General features: G+C 46.9%; 1 pseudogene; it reads right to left on the reverse strand.

The window, feature by feature from the left end:
• Positions 1 to 651: 651 nt before the first annotated feature.
• On the reverse strand, positions 652 to 4,661 carry LOC123057596 (probable ubiquitin-conjugating enzyme E2 23; annotated as a pseudogene).
• Between the last annotated feature and the right edge of the window lie 5,083 nt (positions 4,662 to 9,744).

Raw genomic sequence — 9,744 nt, forward strand, 5'->3', positions numbered from 1 at the left:
AAAGCCTTTTTGGGTAAACACGTAAATATATGGTTATGTTCTACTCCATCCGTTCTCAAATACAAATCTGTGTAGAGATTTCAATATAGACTACATACAGATGTACATAGACATAATTTAGAGTGTACATTCATCCATTTTGCACCATATGTAGTCTATATTGAAATATCTAAAAAGACTTATATTTAGAAACGGATGGAGTACTTTGAAGAGCAGAACCATCTTAACCGGTAGCTTTACACCAAATAGTGTTATACAATTAAATCCCATTTCTTTTGCAGTGTACTCTATGATTTTTGGAAGTGAATAGTTGTGGAGGGGAAGTTCATTTCTCCACTTCACCATATCGCACCGCCCTTTGCAGATGATTTATTTGTGCGTGTGTATGAATTGGTTGTAGGTGTAGCAACTAACTTGTAGCCCATGAGCACTATATAAGGGGTACATAAATGGTCTTCTGCCACTGTCCGGAAATGCATGCTTAATATGCTCTCTAACCTGCTTTAGCCATCTTGGTCTATTATTGGTAGATGAGCATGACTATGCATGTTCTGCGCCATTTCGACCAACACTATATATATGTAGATTCTTTTTTTCTGAAAAATAGATATATTGTACTGATGTATCACAATGACAAATATATACCCAGCCTTTACATATATGTTGATAGATAAATGATTACTCTACGATAATATCTCTCCTGATGAGGAAATAAAGCAAAAAGGAGTATCTAATTGTTGTAGGACAAAAATGTGCATGATTATCACAACACCACCAGGATCACAAAATATCCTATACCCGCAACTACTCTGTCTAGTGAGTGGTGCTGAGAGCACATGGCAACTTGATTTGCAGCAACTGGAACTCTTCACACCCCTCGGCGCCGATCTCGGTGAAGGCTGCCACGAGGCTTGGCATCACGTTTTTGAGTGCAAGCCTTAACCCAGCCGAGCACGGTCGCTTCCTAGTCGCTTCAGTGGCATGGGCATTGTCGACAACATTTCCCTGAAGCCACACATTGCATGACCTAAGCACAAATTTTCCCCGATGGCGGAAGTGTTCCTTGACGAATTCCTCAAATCCCCGAGGTGGCCGACGTAAAAGGTGTTGCATGGTCCGGAGGGTTAGTAGGTAAGCATTCTCATTGTAGGGCAGCGCATTGCGGTGGCCCTTTGGTTTGCCAACCAATGTCTCATAGCCAGCCTCATTATAGTATGGTTGGTCATTAAGGACGAGGCCCTGGATGGAGACAACGACTTGGAGCAGGCTTGAAGTTTCCGACGACCATACCTCAGTGTCCTCGCCACCAAATGTGTTTAGCAAGCTGAGGCACACTATACCAGACTCGTAGAGGTTGGGATTTAGGCGTAGGCCAAAGGAGTGGTAGTACACTTGCGGTGGGGCATCCGGGTACGATGGAGGTAGCTGCAAATCAAAGAAGAAGAGGCCGTGATGGTATGGTGTCTCACTCGCGCCCACCATCACCACCCGAAGTAGATCCATGCGGTCCTCGAATGCTCGGACGTAAATGGTTTCTGCACATTAAATAGTTGTCTACTTAATTTTGTAGATGCATGGACCGTGTGTATTTTGAGGTGGACTCACATACCTGGTAAGTCGCTCTCCAGAATTTTCCATTCTTTTTGCACTGTTTTGGCCCAACTCTTCCCACGACTAGCGCCCTGCATTTCCTGAAAAAGAGAGCATTCATTGAAGTTCAATATTTTGTAAAATTCGTCTTATTATGACTTGTAACATGTTGTGTGGTCATTTACTTAATTTCAAGTCAAAGGGATTCAATTTTATTTTGCAGTAAAAAGTGAATGCCACAGTTAATCTGCAGATGGATTCCAACGTTAGACAAACCATATTGTGCATGCAAACTTACTTTACTCTAACCTTAACTACCTCCCGTTCTTCATCATTTTCTCTAACAGAAATATAATTACCTTGTCCGTAGTGTCAAGGTAGTGGTGATCCAAAGGGCTAATCTGCAGTACATCAAAACATGGAAAGCAGAACGGTTCGTCGCAGAAACAGGTAGCATTTGCATCCTTCATTCCCTTGGTAAAACCATGGCTGGTCACATCTACGGCAGCATCGCTGGTCTCCATTGCAGCACCACCGATACTATCATCATTCGTGTGCACGGGAAACTCTGAGCTTGGTAAGGACGACGACCAGGGGCACCAGTTCATCAAGTGTCCTTTACCTCGAGCCACCACATTGCTGGTCAATTGGAGGAAAGACTGGAATGAAAAACCTAAAAGGCTTGTCCTCGACATTGCGAGGTTGACACCATCGACATCGTTATCTAGATTCTGAAGATTGATATCCTAAAATTAGATAACACAAGAGGTGAATCCGTCCATATAATAATTTATATCATAGTATAAATAGTACTTTGGTGCCTACGAGGAGAAACCAAATTAGTCCCCTCACCTTATTGTTTGTCGAAGTGGATAATGTTAGAAAGATAGATTAGATATATACCGTGTTGGCAGCAGCCGGTTCTTCAGGTGCATCATCGGTGCCATCGTCCTCTGCCCAGTCGCCCATTTCAAGTCATGGCTCCATGTAGTGCTCGTCCTTGACGACGGCGATCTCATGGGGTAATACCTACATCACGCCCACACAAATCAAGAATGGCTAATGAGTTGTGTAGAGAATTGTAACATATAGGAAGTAGTTGTAGTTGCAAGGAAAGGTATTAGAAGCTATCCACGTACCGTTGACATGCTACCATCACCCCACATGACTTGGACGTGCCCATTAGGAAGTTCAACTACACGCCCCACCCACGAAAGATCAGCATCAACACCATTTTCCTTCTTCTTTCCCTGTAACAACGGTGTGCTTTCACCGTTGTCGTTTGATCCTGATGGTAGGAGACGAATGACTATATCTCCGTAGTAAGCAGAGTGGCTAGAGTCTATCTTTAGGTCGTAAGCACTGATGGTGTCATCGCACTCCACCTCCTTAACCTCGTCAGGGTGCCTTGTCGTCTTGAACCATGACACACAAACCGTCTGATCCTCATACTGCAAGCTCTTGACGATGCCCACGCGCTCCATTGGTCTAGTTCCACGAGCAGCATTGTCATTATTCACACTAGTAGTTGTCATGTCATCAGGATCACCAGTAGCATCAACATCAGCAGTAATAGGAAGAACGTTTGCGACAACATGCTGTCCCGGGAACAACTCTTGCTCATTCATGATCCCAAAGGGGACAAGGGTTGTTGAAGGTCTGCCATGCTGCCGTGTGCCGTCCTGCCACAACACGTCGACGGTGGTGCAAGTGGTGGCGACGACCATGGGAAACTCCACCTCCACATGTCTCATTGCTTGCAGGTGCTTTCCCCATCTGTGTCCCTCAAAGCGGATCTTCCTTAGCTGCTTCCGATAAAACCTCGCATATTTTTGCTTCGTGGGCGGTACCACCTGCTGGGAGGTTGATGCTTCACACTCGTCTTGATTGTCTTGTGAACATGCACTGTATTGCTCCTCCTCTTCCTCCTCGTCCTCCTTGTCCTCCTCCTCCTCCTCATTATCATCATCATCATTGTGTTGATCTGGAACAGAAATTGCATCCCCTTCGGTGGAACTAGTTTCAAGAAAAAAACAACGGTCAGCAAGCCCCCAGCAGCAATTGTACGAGGCGCAGAAGAATGTTAGATCGTCTGGGTTCTGGTAGGCCGGAGGAGCGGATGCCTCCACTAGCTCCTTGTCGGTGCCACAATGCATCGATGCAACCAGTAGACGAGGACACCAGACATCTCCACCTTCATGATGGTTCCTATTTCTCGTCGAGGATGCCAATAGCCATTAAGCCACCGCGCCGCCTTGAAGACTGAACAAGCATCCGACCCGATGACGTGTTGCCCCTGGTGGAATCGACTGTTCATTTGTTGGCGATGCATGCTCACCCTGGTGTAGCTGTCAGTCACTCTTTCCAGGTTCTTGGACACGGCCTCCGCGTCGGTGACCCTGCAGATTGCTCCATCCTCAAACAACACATCAATGTCGATATACACCTCCACGACCCGGCCGAGCCACGGACCGGACACGACAAAGTCGCCGAGGTTGAGGCTCCTCACGCGCCGCAGGCTAGACGGGGACACTCCCTTGATGATCTTGGTCGCCATGCCGTTGTTGTCGAGCTTGGCGAGGTTGAGCAGGGTGTTGACGCCGGTGACGACGCCGAGCTGGCCGCCCATGTCGGACGCGGACGCGACCACCTGTCCGGGGTACAGGTGGCTCCTGTCCATCACCTTGATGTCGCTGACGTTCTTACGCACAATACAGTCATCGATGCGCAGGAGCTTGAACTTGTCGACGGGGAGATAGATGTTGTCCACCTTGGCCTCCGGGAGAACGAGGCCACGGTCGAGGACCATGCGCCCGAAACTCACGAGGTCGAGAGGGTAAATACTTGGAGATGGAGCCGCAGGGACGACGTCCATCGTAACCGACTTTAATTTCCGGCGAGAGCTCGTACGTAGCAGAAGCTTGCGGCTTTGTGCCGATTGCTTTCCGGCCAGAACCTGGTGTCGAATGATCTCGCCGGAGGCTTGCTAGATCTCGTCCGGCTGGAAACGCACGGTGGTGCTAGGTATATATATGCTATATATATACTACTCGGACAAGTACCACGGCCTGCTTAATTAATTCGAGCAGATCGATCGCACACGACCGAAGCTGTATAGATATATATAGAAGATGCTCCTGAGTTCTAGCCTTATACGGGTGAGGTTTTTGTTTCTTCTACAATAGCAATCCAATTTTCTTTTCTTTTTTCTAAAATGACAGATCATAGGCGTCTCGCAAGCGTTCGTCTCTCCTCGTCCCCCGATCCAAAATTCCCACCGCCTCATGGGACGTGCAGCGCTGTCCCATGGCAAGGTAGATGGAGAAAGGGAAGTACACTCTTTCAGAAGACGCAGAACCATCTCAATAGCAGATCAAAAAACAAAAAAAGAAAGAACCCATCTCAATAGTTTCTTCCCCAGACCTTAGGTGCGGCTGGGCAAACTCTCACTCTGTACTTTACCGGCGAGCCCATGGATTCGCCTTTCCTCTACCTTCCACTCCGCCAAGCAGTGGTAGGGAGGAGAATCCCGACGTCTCTCTTCGGATTCTTCTTCAAGTTTATGCATGGCTAATAGGAAAAGCGCTGAGGGCACTTGCGGTAGTGTGCCTCTGACATGCAGGCCCATGCTAGAAAATGCTCGATTGCACTCAACGAGGGGTGGGGACGTGGGGCCCTCCACCGAGGAGAGAGAGCGAAGTATCTCTGCAAAATGAAAAACTAGCGGTACCGGTTTCTACCGGGTAGCGCAGGGGTGTTGGATCCATTCTGCGATTCATGCGTACAAATCACTCCCGTACCACATAGTCAATGTAGCAACAGTGGCCGAACGATTTTTTGTTGTGTGTATTTGCATACAATAGATACAGTGGAGCCCACACCCGCACTTAACATATTGTATCCATCTTTCAGACCCCTGCCTCTCGGTATTTGTTTGAGGAACTGCTGGATTGGGTTGGTTCGCCGTGCCGCACCACCCCTCGCCGCCGCTGTTCTGCAACCATGCCGCCGGGTGGAACTAGAACGGACCTCCAAGATTCAGCGTCGCAGGTTCGTAGTCTGGATCTGACGGTCAAAGAGTAGTAACAAAGTCGAAGCTCTTCAGTATATCTTGACGCTCTTGATTTATTAGATGGCGGTAGTCGAATCCCAAATACTCCATGAGTCCCATGGCTTGTTGTTTACCGGTTGTCTAGTTATAATTACTATTATCTCTGTCAGGGATGTGGGCATATACCATTTGATGTTTTGCACATTTTCTATGAGTTAGATGAAATTTTGTGTTTTTCGTCATTTAACGGACTGTGGTTATGTATATCTGTTTTTTCACTCACGGTTTGGTTGGCAGACTAACAAATTACCCTGGAAAACATGGAAGAATATCTATCTGGAAATGAGCTCTACGCGCATAGATCGCCTAGATTTACAAATGTTAGAGTAGTCATTATGATATACGACTTCTAGTCCAAGTTAGTTTTATAACCCTACCCCAAGTCGGTTTGTACCCTCTTATATACTTTTGTATGCCGCACCAAATCAATCAATAAGCAACCGTTTTATTCATCCTTCTGATCAAATACTGGTCCTAGGGTTTAGGGTATGGCTCCGCCGAGGCCGGCGTCGCCGCCGCCTGGTTACTTCGAGCGTCGGGCCGTGCTCATCGCCAAGGCTGCCAACGGCGCGGCTGCCTCTCTCTCGGCCCTCTCCATAGATCCACAAAACTCCCCTACACCCATCCTCGCCGCACCAATGTCTCTTGCTGACACACAATCTCCGACGTCAGCCCCTACATCCCCATAGTTCTTGATCTCGCCGCCCACAACCATTACCATTGGAGGCATCTCTTCGATCTCCACCTCGGCCACTGCAACCTGCGCTCGCATGTCGCCGCCAACTGTCTTCCCTGCCCCAACGATCCGCAATGGTTGAAAGACGATCTCGTGGTCGTCCAGTGGTTCTACACCCGCATCACCACCAAGATCTTCAACATGCTCGATCACGACGGCGCCACCGCTGCCAACATCTGGCACTCCCTCCGTCAACTCTTCCAAAGCAACACCGACGCTCGGAAAAATGCTCTCCACACCGAGCTTCGCAATATGGTGCAAGGAGACACCCCGGTGAACCTGTTCTGCCAGCGCGTCAAGACCATTGGTGATGAGCTTCGCTAACTCGGCGATACAGTCAGCGATTCACAGTTAATCAACATCATCATCGTCGGCCTCAGCGAGGACTTTGACAAGAAAGCCTCGTTCATACCGATGATACGGCCTCCTCCTTCCTTCGCTGAAGTTCGTGCCCTACTCCAACTCGTGGCGGAAACACAAGCTCACAAGGACTCTCGCCCCAAGTTCTTCCATGCTGCGACTTGTCCTCCTCCGCCGTCTACACCAGCGCCGCCTCTCATGCCGGCTCCTACCGCCCGGCCGTCCGCGTCGTCATCCGCTCAACCGCCCCCAGGCTGGCGCCCTAGTCCAAACTACCATGGCAAAAATCCTATCTACAAGCCGTCGTCGACTCGTTCGGTTCTGCCTATGACATCACCAGCACCGAGTCCTGCACCACCCACCAGTGCTCCATCTGCGGCTGCATGGCGGCCTCCTCATGATCCTTGGACGGGGCTCATTTAGGCGTGGCTCATGCCCTGGTCCGCTCCGTCCCCACTCCGTGCTTCGCCGGCATACTCAGGTGCCTGGCAACCCAGCCTTCGGCCGCCTACTGGTGCTCCCGGGGTTCTCAACCCCCAACAGCCGGTCAATGCCTATCACGCCACCCCGACGTATGATCCTTATGGTCATTACACCACCGACGGCGGCGCCTACTACACACCTCAGCCGGCACTGCTCCTGACGCCACCCTCACCACAGCCGGCCAATGCCTCTCACGCCGCCCCGACGTATGCTCCTTATGGTCACTACTCCACCGACGGCGGCGCCTACTACACACCCCAGTCGGCCCTGCTACCTTCACCATCATATCCGCCGGCACTGCTCCCGACGCCACCCTCACATGCGACGCGAGTTGGGATCAAGCTGCTTTTCTCCAGGCCATGAATAATTTTGTTGCGCAAGGAAACTCAGGTACGCATTGGATCTTTGATTCAGGGGCCTCTAGTCATATGTCTGCATCTAGTAATTGGTTATGATCTTGCACTAAATCTCCTTTTCCTTTCATTACCCTCGGAGATGGATCATCTATTCCTATATATTGTGTTGGGGCTCAACTTCCCTCTTCACTACTCGGAAAAGGACTATAGATGAAATTGACACTAATGGCGCACCAGAGAAATGGTGCGCCACTACTATATACTAATGGCGCACCATGTGGTGATGCGCCATTAATGTGGAAGACACTAATGGCGCACCAAGCACAAGGTGCGCTACAAGTAACATTTTTTTTCATTTTTCCAAACATACTAATGGCGCATCCTGACAAAGTGCGCCATTAGTAGTTCTAACTAGTAATGGCGCACCAGTCATAAAGTGCGCCACTACTGTATTTTTTTATTCTTTTTTTTTTGCAAAACTACTAATGACGCATCGTTTCAAAGTGCGCCATTACTAGTTTAAACTAGTAATGGCGCACTATGCCACGGTGCGCCATTAATATACATACATATATATATATACATATACATATATATATATACACACACACACGGCTGCGCTATTGTGAGCGAGCGCGCATTCCTGCTTAGCCTACGCTCCGACCGGTCCTAATTAGGCGCGCTATTCGCGCGGAGAAGGCCACTCTCCACCGCTAGTTTGTTGAGGGTAATGGAGTGTGTAAGAAAAAGTAATGCATTTAATTTTGTTACCATGCGCCGGTCCGCTATGTCCCGATTCTGCGTTCACTATTCATTGTCAGTAATAGGGAAAGTATAGATAGTAATGGACACATGTTTTTTTACCAGGAAGTGAGATATCGGTGATTTGATCGCTAAATGTAGTAAAACCTTGCTGACATGTAGTAATGAATTACTAGATGCTCACAAATTGGCAACAATAAAAAAATGAAGTCGATGGTAGTGCAAAAGAAAATGACCTGATATGTAGTAATGCATTACTACTTGTGCTATTTTAGTCTAAAAATGGATTGCTCTTGATCATACAGGCCGCATGCAGATGGACGCAGATGGTAACTTGTTACTACTCACTTCCTAAAGGCCATTTACTATTGCTATAATAGTGATGGTAACATGTTTTCTACGTCCTACATGGCCAATTACTGATGCTAGGAACTAACGGTTGGGCTTGTAATGTTAATCAGCGTGTGGTGATGGTAACCTGTTACTATCCTATTTTCACGTATAGGAGAAGCTGGCGAAGCAGTTTTGGTCGTAAAACGTTACGGTCGAATTTTTCCACAACGTGCGTGCCCTTTGGTCTAATTAGCGCGTCGGGCTACTTTGCGCGTATTGGCCGGTTGGTTCGAATTGGCCGGAGTATAGGCTAAGAAAGAATGCGCATAGTTATTCTTCACCCCCTTTATTTTACCATCTGCACCGTAATTTTACGTTTCGTAAGTTTTGTCTTATTTCCGACGAAAAAGAGACCGTAAGAAAGTATATAATCACCGTAAAAAATATTTTATGTTATGTAAAATTACAAACGTAAAAACATAGTCTAAAATACGCATAAACTGCAAATTTTCTTGTCTTCCTATATTTTGATTTTCTTATGTCAAATTTTACGTAGTGAATCAATAGGAATGTAACTATTTAAATTCTAAACGTAATTTAATTATGAAATGATCGTAAGATTACCTCGGGTGAAAAATAACTTATTCTGCACCCTGGGTGATGAATAGTTATTCTTCACCCCCCTCTATTTTACTATCAATGCACCGTAATTTTACGTTCCGTAATTTTGTCTTATTTCCGACATAAAAAGAGACCATAAAAAAAATATAATCACCGTAAAAAATATTTTATGTTATGTAAAATTACAAACGTAAAAACATGGTCTAAAATACAGATAAACAACAAATTTTCTTGTCTTATGACCTATATTTTTATTTTTTTATGTTAAATTTTACGTAGTGAATCAATAGGAATGTAACTATTTAAATTCTAAACGTAATTTAATTATAAAATGTTCGTAAGATTACCTCGGGTTAAGAAATAGTTGTTCTGCACCCTGGATGATGAATAAT

Source organism: Triticum aestivum, chromosome 3A (assembly GCF_018294505.1).
Source record: "Triticum aestivum cultivar Chinese Spring chromosome 3A, IWGSC CS RefSeq v2.1, whole genome shotgun sequence".
NCBI classification, from domain to species: Eukaryota; Viridiplantae; Streptophyta; class Magnoliopsida; order Poales; family Poaceae; genus Triticum; species Triticum aestivum.